A 13,477-nucleotide genomic window follows, 5' to 3' on the forward strand; every position below is an offset into this window, starting at 1 on the left:
AAAAATTCAATTTGATTGGGAAAAAAAAAAAAAAAAAAAAAAACGTTTTCCACAATGTATTTTTCACAGTTGTGGAAACATAATTTTCCATCAGAAAACAATGACTGCAGCAGAAAGTGCCCGCGTGCCCCCTGTGCGAGCTGTTCCGTGTGTGTCCCTGCAATCAGCACTGGCTCGGTCCCTACCAGTGGGTGCCCTGCTGCCTGCGAGGGTCAGGTCTGCAGCAGCCTTTACTCATTGCTGGTTTTGTTTGTTTGTTTGTTTGTTTTCCGGGAAGAGTTGCTGTGGGCTTTTAGCATCCCATTAGAGAAAGGCTCTGCTACACGTTCCCACTTAGCCTGAAGTAAAGCTGACTCTCCTTTTCCAAGTGATCACCCTGGAGCAAAAACCCAGCCTTTTCTGATTCCCAGAGCTATCTTTGTTTGACAGCATGGAGTGGACAAACCCCTTGTTCGTGGCCAGCAGAAAGGAGCTGCCTTTCCCAGGGACCCTCTCAGGAAAGCAAAGCCATACCCCGGGCACAGTGCCCCGGCACAGCACAGCTGCCTCGTGGGTGACGTTTGCTGCTTGGGTTGTGGCCACCACGCTCAAGGCAGTAGAAGAAAGGGGGCTGCACATCAAGGTTATGTCGTTTGTGATGTTCCTTGACATCACAAATTGTCCTGGTTGACCCCTGCAATGACCACATTGCTGTGCCCTGTTTTAATCTGCATTTGGGCTTGCGATGGGTGTGGGCACCCACACCTCAGACCTTACACCGAAGTCAGTCGCAGCCCCCAGCATCAGGCTGCACCACGAGGACCCCACAGCTCTGTGCTGCAGCCACGGTTTGTCTTTAAGGCTCCTCTTGAAAGCAAATGGGCCCTACCCACCCTATGGCCGTGGATGTGGCTTTTTGGCAGAGCAAGCAGTCAGCTGGGTCCAGCTCTGGGTGGCAGCGGGGAGAGGGGAGCCCTCAGTGGGTGCTCCTGGAGTGTGACGTGGGTGCCAAGTGCGTGAGTGTACATCTGAAGGGGGCATCTCTGATGCCCATCTACTGGGCATCAGTGGCCCAGTGGAAATCCTAAAGGTCTCCACTGCCCCTCAAGCATGGGGTGAGGACATTGGTGAGAAGGGCACAGGCACAGCTCGAAGGCCTATTTAGCAAATCGTCTGCAGCTGCTCAGACTGGGGAGTTCAAACTGTGTGGATGCAGTCTTGAGTGGAGCAGCAAAGGCTGGGAAGTTTCAATCCAGCCTTGTAGGTTTAATAAAAAAAAACAAAAACAAACAAACAAAAAAAAACTTCTTATCAGCAGGCGGCACATTTTCTCCCCAAACTTTCATTTTTTGTCTATCATAATGAGGTTTTGTTAAAAGAGAAAGAATCTGTTTTTCCTTTGGTGCAATGAGTAACAGGGATTTTTAGCTTTTCTTTTTCCTTTCTTTGCTGAAAATTTCACTATCCCGGGGAGCTGCTGCAGAGCTAACCCCAAAGAGCACCAGATCTGGACAGGGTTTGGAGGGTGCCAAGGACCCTGGAGGAGCTTGGGGAATGCTCAGATCTGAGGAGAAGTGCTGCATTTGTTCCTCAGGCTCTACGTTTCTTAGGCCAGGTTTTTCTGTGCTTATAATGAAGAAAAATTGAGCTTTTTTTTTTTTTAATTCCTATTTTGTTTTGGGGAGGGGAGGAGGCTGTTGTTGGAGTGTGGGATTACTAATCAAAATGGGGCTTTGGTCTGCCACGACATCTCTGCTGCAGTCTGTTGGCAGAGGAGCTTCTGAACTGCCTTGAGACGTGACAGAAAATAATCAGGGTGCTGGTGAGGACTAGCAGAAGGTCTGCTTTGTTTGGAGGCCGATGGGACGGTCCCAAGGTCAGCTCTTATCAGGAAGGGGAGGCTGCTCTGGGGGCGATGCACTGGGCCCAGAGGGCGCCTCCCCTGCCCCGAGGGGCGCTGACCTGGGAGAGGGCGCTTATGGGGCCGGCGTCTCTCCCTGGCCTTGCTGATAGGGATGCTGTGTTTTTTTTTTGTCTGTGGCTAACCCGCTTTCTCCTCTTTGACCCCTCCTGAGCATCCAGCGGCTTCACCTTGGCTTCTCCCTCAGTTCGGAAAATCACGTCTCCGACTTTTTTGTCAGAGCTGAGCTTCCCTGGGTGGTTGTGCTTCGGGCAAGAGCTGCATGACTCAGCTGTGAGCCACCGTGATGGCCAAAACACTGATTTAAACCCACGTTTCCAAACCTCCCTTTTTGTTTATCTCGCCTCTGTGCTGTCTGTGTTGCCCTGAGTCAGAACTGGGAGGCTTCCTGCCAAAACACCTCGAGCCACTTGCTTTACCAAACGCTGTCTTTTAGAAGTAAATGTGTTTTCAGGGGAACAAAAGCCAGATCTCGGGAACGTTCACACTGACATCTTTTCCTGTAAACAGCCTGGTTTTAAATTGAAATCAGTTTTGGTAAAAGGTTATTAGTAGCAAGCTGAAAGATAGAAGGTTGGGTATCAGCAACTGCCAGCGGTTTTGTTTGGAGATGTCTCATCAAACCTGCACTTTGGCCCGGCTTGTCCAGGGCAACCTGTGCATGGACTTCAACCTGCACGGAGAGTCCTGTGGGCACTGTTTTACTGCCTATTTTTAAAACTTGGAAAATAGGATTGATTAGCAGGAAACGGACAGGCATTTCAGCTGTTCTTTCACTTGCAGGTGGGCCCCAGTGCAAGCAGATGGGAGAACGTGGGCAAGAGCTTGAGTCTATTTGTTGGGGTGTTTTCTCTGCTCCACCCTAAAAGAAGTTTTGTTGGGGCTAGAGTTGTTTCTCTGGGGCAAGCTGAAGGAGGTGCATTTCCCTGACCAGTGCCATACAGCAAAGTAGGGTTGTACCCATGGCAAGAGGGAGCAGGGCTCTGCCCCAGCCCCTTTGGCTCAGGCATGGGCTGCGGCGTGGATTGGCACTGCCAGGCCCTCGTGTCCCTACAGCCACACACACAACACGAGGAGGTGCAGCTGCTGTTTCCTCTGGCACTTTGGGTTTGTTTGTCCTCCCCATTGTTTGTACACGGGGAGCTGCAGGGCAGAGCTGCCCTCCTCCCCGTGGGCACAGGACCGAGCCGCGGGGATGCTGTGTCCTGGCGTTGCGGTGGGCAGGAGTCCTCGCTCCTTGCTGCCGCTTCTGCGCCAGGTGGGACGGCTGCAGCTCTGGGTGATCGTGATCAGACGGAGACCAGGTGGAAACGTGCAGCGCTCACGTGGTGAGAGCTGGGTTTGTTTACCCTCAGCCTGAATTCAGCCCTCGGCTGCTTGTTCCTCCTGCTCAACAGGATCTCCCTGCGATGCTCTCCCAGTAACTGGGTCAGCCCGAGCAGAGGGCCCCGTGCCACGCTCCAAATGTCTGTCTGTCTTTTTATTCTTTGTTATTTATATATTTATTTATTTATTTTTTCCCAGTGCTGAATCCTTTATTTAAACTCTCCCCAGAAGCCTGGAATAAAACAAAGACCTGGATGTGATTCACAAACCCCAGTCCCTTGCCTAAACATTGTTCAGCCACATGTTACGTAGATAGATCACCTCTGTGGTCAAGAAGAAATGCCTCTTTTTCAGCACTGCCTTGAGCACAGACCGTCAGGGAGATGATGTGGGTCCATGCCATGAACAGGCATGGGGGTGCAGTCCCATATGGAGGGTTTGGATAGGAAAACAATTTTTTTTGTGAATCACTTAATGTGAAATTCTTTACCTCTGGCTTCTTCTTGGGGTCTGAAGCTGGGGATGGTCTTCCCATTCCCAACTTGTTTGCCCTTCCTGGAGTTACACCTGATTTATGCACTGCTGTGTAACTATGAAATGATTACGGTTTAGGGACAGTACCTCAGTGTGAAACCTGGCCTCTGATGCTTCTCTAAATGCGATCTCTCAGCCTGTTTCCAAGCCCAAAGTGCCTCTGGGTGTGTGTTCTGCTGATGAGAAAACCCCAAATCCCGGAGCAGGGGCTGCCAAAGGTGGAGGTCAGGGATGGGAGCTGGGTGGTGGATGGGTGACGATGTTATGGAGCACATTCCCATAATGTAATCTGGCCAGTGAGAGGGAAAATGAATCAATGTCACCTTGAGTAAGCATGGAGATCAGCCTGGCCACATTCCTGAGATAGCTGCGTGAAGATCTGACACTGTTATTCATGGGAGACTTAAAACAGAGTCCAGAACCATGGGTGTAACCCAACCTCAGGAGCAGAGGGAACGTGAGTAAGATCAAGGTCATCTCAGGAGGCTGCAGAGGAGAAGGTCAGGTCTGGTTCAGCAAGTGCGGAGCAGCTCAGGTTAATTCCTCCGTCGTGTCCATGTCTGTGAAAGTAACTGGGATTGCTCAGCCATTGCAGCACCACCCTGCAGAGTCCCGAGACCTGCTGCTGAGAGAGGGGCATGAGACAAGCGGGGTCTGCAGCGATTCTGGGAAAGGAGAGGTCTCTCGGTGTGCTGTGTACAGTGCCAACATGTACCCTGCAACCAGACCTTCGTGGTGCTATCAGAGAACACCCTCTGTTTTAACAAAAGGGGACAGGGAGCAAAGGCTGGCACTGGTTTTGGTGTTTTGGGGAGCCGTATATTGCATTGCTTTGAATTGGAGCTGTTGTGGGGATTTAAGAGTTGGGATTCCCCTCATCTCTGGTAGGAAAGCCCCAGACAAGTGGCTATGAGGACTGGCTGCCCCAACATTGTTCATGTTTTGGGTCTTTGTGTAATGTTTTCTACCAGAATGTCCTTGGAGGGGAGATATTGAGCAGGGTCCTGGGGAGCTACTCTGAATTTCCCAGGGCTGTTGGACCCGTCTGGGGCAGGAAGACTTGGGCACATCGCCTCCCCTGGGGGCTATCAGTGGAAGCTCACAGTTCGGTCGCAGTGGAAAGGTCTGTCAGATACCCTTTGCTCTGCTAACACGACGAGGTCCTCTCAGCCTCACTAAGTGCTTCCAGAGTGCCTTGTTGCTCGTGGCTGGGGGGAACCCAGCCCGTTTCTAATTGTCACGTTTGAGTCTTGTGCAGGCAGAGATGCTTTCCATATGGCGACGGCATCCGAGCTGCCCAGCTTGGCACAGTCAGCCAGTCGATGGGAAAATGATACATTTAATTGTATGGATGTCATAGTGCTGGAGTCATTTTCTTAATCCTGGAGTTGGAAGTAAATACAGAAAATAACAAATATACAGTTGGCTGGGGATGATTCAGAGTCTTCATGCTTTCCTTCATTGTGAGGAATTGGAGGGCAAACATATGGAGGGGGTTCTCGTTTCCAGGCTGAACGGGACATATCTGAGCTTGTTGTAAGTTTGCTGGGTTGGGCTTATGGAGATTTCAGCCAGCTGAAAATGTGCCCCTGTGTTATTCAACGGGATACCAGAGTCTCTTACTCCCAGGGAAGCACTTTCTGACGTCTGAAATTGGACTGTAAAGCCCAGATATGGGAGAAGTGCCCTGGGCTAGGAGCTGGTTCCTTTTTCTGCTTGTGGTCAATGGCTGTGGTGCTTTCCACCTCTGAGCCACCTCTTTCTGTTTCGCAGACTTCTCCTTGGGCTCTGCACGACTGCGCTTGCTCCATCCATCCTCACACAGCATTGTTGCACCCATCTGCTGGGGTGATTTGCTGGCAGACCCTATTCTTCTTGGAGGCAGGACAGTCTCACCGTGGGGTGATGGAAACCAAGGTGTCTTTATGGTGGGATAGGAACACTGCTGTACTCACATCCCATGGAGCAGCATTTTGTGAGAGCACGGAGAAAAGTCTGGACATGGGAGCGGAGCTGTCAAACATTGCATCTGATTGCCACTACCCAGCATTTCCGTGTATTTGTTGAGGGTTTCCTAGGCAGATGTGAGCTGTGGGGCCTGTGCCCAGTGTTTCTGGAGGCTGATGTTCACCCAGCACCACTGAGGAACGTTTGTGGTAAGGTCAGTGCTTACCGAAAGTGTCGGAGCTACCACAAGCGGGCTGTTTGTTGGGTTTGCACATGCCTCGCTATTCACCCACCTGGCTGGAGATGCTACACATCTGTTCCAATCAGGAATCCTGGAAAACTAGAAATGCAGGTAACCCCCAGATACCTGAGCAGAAATGTTCAGGAAAACCTGGGCAAATTAGCCTTCCCCATACTGCTGCTTCTGCCAGCTGGAGACATAAAACTCCCGGTGAAGGCAGGAGGGCTGTTATCTGTAACCCACAGTCATTTCAGCTTGGTTTCTAGCAGTGATTTGTTTGAGCTCTGGAGTGTGAGGTTTAACTTTACTTCCAAGCTGTTTATTACACTAAATACTGCTGATATCTGTATCAACATCCTACCCAAGTTCTCTCTGTCTCGAGACAATCAATAACCTTGGCTCTCGCCAGCAGTGATAATAGAAATAGCTCTGTCCAACTTCAGACTGATTACCCTCAGGTCACTCCAAAGCATCCTCTCTCCCAGAAGCAGACCAGGAGCTTACCAAAGGATAGGGAGGGAGCTGAACCATGCTTCTCAGCCTGTGCTGTCAGCTCCACGAGCTGTACTCTCCATTATTCATACTCAGCTGTAGCACTCACCATTTTGTGGCCCTGAGAAGATGCTCTGCATGTGCCTGGTCACATTCAGGCCAGTTTTGGCTCAGGAAGCAAGGCAGGAGCTGCTGGGAGAGACTTGTCTCCCGATTGTCCCACTTTGTGAGGGGCCAGGGCTTCCAACAATAATATCAGTGACCCACCTGCTCTTCTCCTGCCGAGCGCTTTGTATTCATCCACCTGGATTCATTCTGCTCCAGATGCTTGGGGCTGTTCCCTGGGAATAGGGAATGACATTGCTCTCATTCCTTCTCTTTCAGATGTCCTCCCATTTGGTACCAAGTCTATTTAATATTTCATTCTGCATTTTCATAGTTAGGCACTTATACACATTAATTATTAAATGGCCACGTTTCTTGAAATAAACGTATAGATAAAGACAGCAGCTGGTGTTTTCTGAAGGAGGCGGTCACTAATCGGGATATACCGTTCTTACAACTTTCAAATAAAAAATCTCAAAGGTTCCTTTTTTGTTCAATATTTTCAAAGCCTCACTTTCTTCTTCAGTGTAGGATGGCACCTTCAAAAGTATCAGTGTTGCTCTAACCTTCTTCTCACTGCAGTCCCTAAGAAAATAGGGCTGAGCATTTCAAAAATCCCCTTCCCTTGCTCCCTGAATCCAGCACTGTAGCAATATTCCCAGGCTTTTAAGGGCAGCTACATCAGGCCAGCAGGAAAAGCTCTCTTCTTAGCCTCATTTCTATTAATTTGAAACAATTCTGTGGCCTCAGTGGATGTGCTCTGGAAGCACAAGTCTTAGGAAGGCAAAAGTCAATCCTCTCAAGCTAACTGAAGATTTTGCCTTCCCCCTCTTCCATCAGCTTGGTGCAGGTGCCCAGCACAGCAGTGGCTGGTGGGACGAGCACTGCTGCATGGGTACAAAGGGTTTTCAGGTGGATGAGGATGAGCGGAGGACAGGGTGGTGGGCACTCATCAGTGAGACAAGAAAACTAAGCAGGCGGGTGATCTGGGTACTGCTCTCAGCCACAAATTCCTTGTTTAATTTCTATGCCTACCGTGATGCCTCTGTTCCAGAGGAGAAGGTGGCCATTTCAGGCTCCTTGCTGTCTGGAGTGGCAGGACCCTGGACTCAGGACTCTGTCATCAGTGGAGGCCAGCCCGAACCAGCACAGCAGACAGCCTGGCGCGGCCCCACGGCACCGGCTGCCGTGAATGTGCCGCATACCGCGGGTGAAATAGTTGTGCTTTGAAGAAAAGCAGCTTCACTTCCTCTTAATAATTGATATTACTCAGATCTTTGAGAGAAAGCAACCCAGCCTGGTAAACCTGCCTCTTCTCCAAAGTCAGTCTGCTCTCCTGGTGATGTTTCTGCTCTGTTCTCCAGCCTGCCTCACTAGAGATTGCCTTTATAACCACGTTGGTCTTACGCTTTGCAATTGGAGAGAATGTGCATCTTTTGGGTGGGAAGCCGGGCAGGTGCTGGTGACTGGAGGAGGCACCTCAAACGCTTTCCTGGAATACCAAGTTCACCACAAGCAATCAACCTCCATTCATCAGTCCCAGCAAGATCGAGCAGGGTGAATTTGCTCATGGGTGGAGCTGTAAGAAAGTAATAAGCTCCTCTTAATGAAGAGAGTGCTTTGGTTTGCTGTGTCTGGCAGGCTGTTTTCATCTTTTGTACTTCTGGTAGTTGGCATCCTGGGCAAGACTGAGGGACTTCAGTTTGGGAGTGGTAGGCATGCACTCAATTTGCTGCCTACCACTGGCAGAGGATCAAGGCTGGAATTTTCATTACACTTGCTTTGCTTGCCAGAAAGAAGAACTTTGATTTAATTCTGGTGGCTTCTTGTTCAATGCCAAACTTGGAACGTGATGCTCTGATGTCTTCCAGCTTCTTAAAGTAACCACAATGTCCCGCCGAGGAAATATATATTTATACAACAGAGGAATTGTATTTAAGGATGGAGTCATTTTATTAACAGCAATTGCACGCCATGCTATAGGTGGATCCTATGGTTTGGAACATAAGAGTGGCTCCTTTTGTAATCCTGTTTACCAAGCCCTGATTTGATCAGAAATTCATGATTCCTCAGTAACTATTCTTAGAAGGCTCATCTTGTTAAAAGACAGGCACCAAGTCGCTTATCCCTGAAAGGGGATACGGGATGCTGGGAGAGCTGATCGAATGCTTTCTGGCACGAACGTTCGTTAGGATGGAAGATTGTGCTTTTGACAAGATGACATTTTTCTACAGAAAGCATCTGCTCTCCTCAGAATGTTGTTTTCTTGCCAGAAGAATACCTCAAAACCCAATTGTATTATTTTTTGGACAAAAATCCAAAAGCTTTGGGGTTTTGGCAAAAGATTTTAAGAATTCAACTGAAAAAAAAATAAGTTTTTGTTTTCAAAAACCAAGAGGCCCAAACATTTTTCCTTTTTCTTTTTAATTCTGTTTAAAAATGAAGGAAAAATAGTTTGTGACCATATTTTCCCTGTGAAGGAGGGGACTCTCTTTCCAAACCATCTCTAGATGTGAGCAAAAAACGAGTGTCAGGGGGTACTAAACCACAGCAGAGCTCCATCACGTCACATGAAAAGGCAGTGACTGTTTCCAAAAGTATTTTGCTCAAAAATCAAACCTTTTCACAGATTCACTGAGCTTTGTTGAAGGTTAAATATTTCCTGTTTCTCATCCCAGTACCTGAGCTGTTGCTCTCCTCCTGCTCCTCTCGGTGATGTTGGCAGGGGAATGAGCGTAGACCTTTGTGCTCGCAGAGCTGTGTTGCGTGTGATGGGCTGGGGGGACCAGGGAAGAAGGTCCAACGTGAACCTGGAGCCAAAACCTAGAGAAAGAGGATGACAAAAAAGGGCACATGATTAAAATGAGACTAAGGATATGGGTCCTCTGCCTGTGGTGTCCTGCTGTGGGATATGTGAGGACACAGGAACCCATACAGGCTGTAAAACTGCTAGAAGCCAACCTGCAAGCTCTGTCTTCCTTGCAGCTCCTTCTTAGACAATCTGGGTTGAGCCAGTGTGGGTGGAACAGATGAAATACGAGGTAAAAAGAAAATCTGAAAATGTTTGGGGCTGCGAAAAGTTGCGTTTTTGACAGGGCTCACACATCTGGTATGTGTACTGTCATTTCCATTCATTTTGTCCGTACTGTTATATTATACTACAATATTAATGTATTAATATATTCATAGAATGTCAACATTTATATATAATACAATTAGTGTTTTAATACAAAAGTCAAAATGAAATGAATCAAGATGACATTTGAAACAAAATCTTTTGACACTGTTGAAATGAAATAGCCTTATAGAAGAGTTTCTACACATCCTGCTCCCCCTTCCACTCTTGCTTGGTTTTCAGAGGTTTTGTTCCAGATGTGGTGGCCAGACTTTGTTTGCTCCAGTGGCCACATTTGATAAGAAGGTCAGCTCAGCACTGACCGCAATTACATCACTTTCCTTAGAGAAGTATGGATCTCTCTTGAACTTCATCTCAAATTACTAGACAAATAGGTTAGAGATGAAGAGCTGTCTCTTTTTCTGTTTTCTATGTTGAAGCACAGCTAGCCCACAGCTCAGACTGGAGAGCAGGTAGTGCCCTGACTTCTTCCTATTAAATGCTGATCCAGAAAGCTCAAACACAACCTGATGCATTATTTCCTCCTGAGTCCCCATCCCTACTTTCTTCCCCAAAACTGTATGTGTATTATTATTATTGTTATTATTAAAAATATTTCTTGTGTGTTGGTCTAGATTTTCCATCTTCCATGAAATCCCATCTAGAAATCAGCTCTGAGTCTACAAGCCCATCCTAAAGTACGTCTCCCCACTCCGTGGAACAGCCTCATACATTTGATATTTCAGCAGCTATGAAATCACTTGCCCTAGGCAACCATTTAGCCCTGCTCTGGCCTTCCTTTCTTTTCCCTTCTTCACTACTTGGACCGTGACCTGGAGTTTGTATTCATTTGTTCTGGTTAATAGAAAATTGCATGCAGCCCGAAAGTGATTCTATTTTGCAAATGGTTCTTGGGAAGTGCAGAACAGGAAATGATAAAGACTTTTTATTTTATTTTATTTATTTTATTTTATTTTATTTTATTTTATTTTATTTTAATAAACCAATAAGGGCTATATTACAATCTGGTCTTGCTGGGCAGGAGGCTAGGAAACGCAGACAAGAAATTAAAGATCACCATTTCATAGCAAAATTATAATATATGTATATACTTTTATACATATGTTGATGTACGTGTGTGTTCCTCAGGAGCTCAGCTCTGTTCATTGGTACTGGCTTTGCACCACCACAAGTGTTCACGGGAGTGAACCCAGAGGTTCCATGGTGTAGAGGAGGGGCTCTAGGCCTGGCGATTATTTATGCTGACCATCCTGTAATTTCAAATATTTTTCAGGTTCCCCTGACTTATTTGGGGATCTGATAATGGCAGCCCTGTTTGGGACGTACCACAAAAGATTTGGGGTTATCACAGTGCTGCAGAAAGGCCATAGCTGCTACTTGGTGGGGTCAATAGGGTCTGAGAGCACACTTGAAAACAAGAGCATTGCTCTTAACAATGTCTGCTCTGCTTAGTCCCTGTTGAAGTTGTTTCCATCAAATCCTCATGCAGCTAGACCTGCCCTTAAAGCATCATTTGCATCATGTCCAGCACTCGAGGAGCACCTGAGGAGCATGAGGTTCAGGCACTTGGCTCCTGGGACTGTGAATTGCTAAGACAGAGCTGTATCCAACCACCTCGGGAGCCCAAGGTGAGCTCTGCAGCTTGGCTTGGGACTTGCACTGACCTGGGAAAGCTCTGAATTTTGGGAGTTGCACCCAATGGTGCCTGTCAGCTGCAGCCCCATGGTGCTGACCCTCTCCCAGGGTGTTATCTCAGGTATTGCGGGCAAGCTCCAGTCCTTCACCCCTCTGTGGGTCCTGTGCTTGCTGGAGGAGATACAGGTACACCTAGGTATTCCAGTGCATGCAGAAAATATTTAATATAGTCCTTAACTGACAGGTCACCACCTCCAGCTGGATATTCCTGGACATGTCCTCTTGGCTGGGAACATCAGACCTTCAGTGTGTGGTCTTTAAGGCTGGTAGCTCATGTGCAAGACACCCATACAACATGACTGCACATCGGTTACAGCCCGTCTGTGGAGGCACAGAACTGATTGTGATGCTTCTTGGAGGAGCCAGGCTCCTTGCCCACGAGCTGTATGGTGCAAGCACAGACATTTCCATCTGGGAAACCCCAGGGAGAAGTTTGATAACACTGCATGTGAGCAGCCCCACTCTGCTCTGTGTCAGAGGCAAAACTGCCTTGGCATAAGCATGGTTTTCCCTGAGCTGCCCTATTTATTTGAATTGGGAGCACAATTTCTTCCAAGTCAAAGCTTCTTGACTGGATCCCTGAACTTGTACTGGTTTTGCCCCCCACTACTGATTATAATTACGTTTGCATACATGATATACAGATATAGACGGATTTCACCATAATGTAGCTGCCAAGTGGAGACCCAGTGAGTATGTGTTCATCAGAAAATCATTATTAAAGACCTTCCAGGTTGGCAAACTTCACTTCAGAATTAAAAGCAAGATTTTTCATTATCCCATTGAATATTTTCAGTTATTTCAGATGCAAGAGCCAAAAAAATAAATCACTGCCAGCTTGCAGAAATATGAGTTGGTAGAATGGTTATTATTATTATTTATTAGATTGCAAGGAAGGATCTTGGGGGTTTGTCTTGATGGGTGAGTTACAGGAATGGGAGGGTGAAGGGCGAGACATTGACATTCAAGACAGTGCTCCACTTTCTCCACGTCTGATTTAATTTCTGTAGAAAGAGAAATGGAGAAAAGCCTGAACATATCCTATAACTGCAGCTGCAAACAAAGGGTAGCGAGGCACGTTCCCCGCATAGTGGGTTGGAAGAGGAGAGGGACAGAGACCCAATGAAGGCTGTGCCTCTGCTCTCTGAGCCAACCTTGACCATGGCAAGTAGGTGTTGATCCTGAGAGAGCACCTGGGGCCACAGCATAGCTGCTCAGGCACCTTGCCTCTGTTGTATGGTCATATGGTGTTGTAATCGCAGAGAGGTGGCTAAGGGTGTGAGTCTTACATCTTGCTTTTGGTTCAGGTGCATGGTATCTGCAGTACCTAAAGGGGTGTTTTGTGTCCTCACATAGCTGGGGGGAGCCCAGGGCACAGGAGGGATGCTGGAAAATGAGCTTGGTGAGACTAAATTAAACCAAATGGGTGAGTTTTGTACAGGCTCAGATATAGATGCATCTATTTATTGGAGCTAATTGTGCAGAACTGAGGTCACGGTGATGGCAGGACAGATGGACAGGTGGACAGATGGATAGGTGTGCCCATCTGACCACGCTAACAACAGTCACTTCACCCACAAACATGATTTGTGAATTCAGCTGTGGCATTTTTTAGACAGTAACAAATACCATTTCACAGACAACACAGGGATGGAAGAATCTGGCAGGGAGGCTGCTGATCTGCTTCACAAAAGATAATGAAGGTCACGAGCACAGACACAGTAAGCTAAACAGTAAATGCGTAGAGTTGGCTCTGAACCAGACTGAGATTAGAGTTGTTTTGGTACAATGGAGCTCACGCAACAGCCTAAAATATCTGAGAAGCAAATATTTCTCCTCAGCACTGGTAAATTGTACAGCACCAGAGACTATAGGTACAAGAAACCCATAACCAGTAGCCCAGAAATCCCTCAGCATAGCAAAGCTTCCAGGGGCACCTTTTATGACATGAGGTCTGGGAGGAGGTAAGCAGGAACAGTAGATGCCTGCCCTCAATTAAATGAAGAAATCAGATGAGCCAAAAGGCACAAAAACCTTCAGTCTGCTCAGTGCTGGAGGCTCTGCAGAAGTTGCTTCACGTTGTCTCAGATTGTCCAGGCAG

The 13,477-nt window shown here is 47.6% G+C and overlaps 2 long non-coding RNA genes across 4 annotated transcripts in view; one reads left to right on the plus strand and one right to left on the minus strand.

Annotated features, from left to right (window-relative positions):
- LOC106019328 (uncharacterized) overlaps window positions 1–6,396 on the plus strand; it is a 39,808-nt gene extending 33,412 nt beyond the window's left edge. The window contains exon 9 of one of the 3 annotated variants that reach the window (XR_011804115.1): window positions 5,534–6,396. This is a non-coding gene — a long non-coding RNA (uncharacterized lncRNA). The remainder of the gene's footprint in view (window positions 1–5,533) is intronic. The other 2 variants (XR_003501198.3, XR_011804114.1) reach the window with 2 other exon arrangements.
- Window positions 6,397–6,402: 6 nt separating this feature from the next.
- The window catches only part of LOC110353853 (uncharacterized), a 158,688-nt gene continuing 151,613 nt past the window's right edge, over window positions 6,403–13,477 (minus strand). Inside the window, exon 4 of the long non-coding RNA XR_011804118.1 lies at window positions 6,403–9,368. This is a non-coding gene — a long non-coding RNA (uncharacterized lncRNA). The remainder of the gene's footprint in view (window positions 9,369–13,477) is intronic.

This window comes from Anas platyrhynchos, chromosome 19, assembly GCF_047663525.1.
Source record: "Anas platyrhynchos isolate ZD024472 breed Pekin duck chromosome 19, IASCAAS_PekinDuck_T2T, whole genome shotgun sequence".
Classification (NCBI taxonomy): Eukaryota; Metazoa; Chordata; class Aves; order Anseriformes; family Anatidae; genus Anas; species Anas platyrhynchos.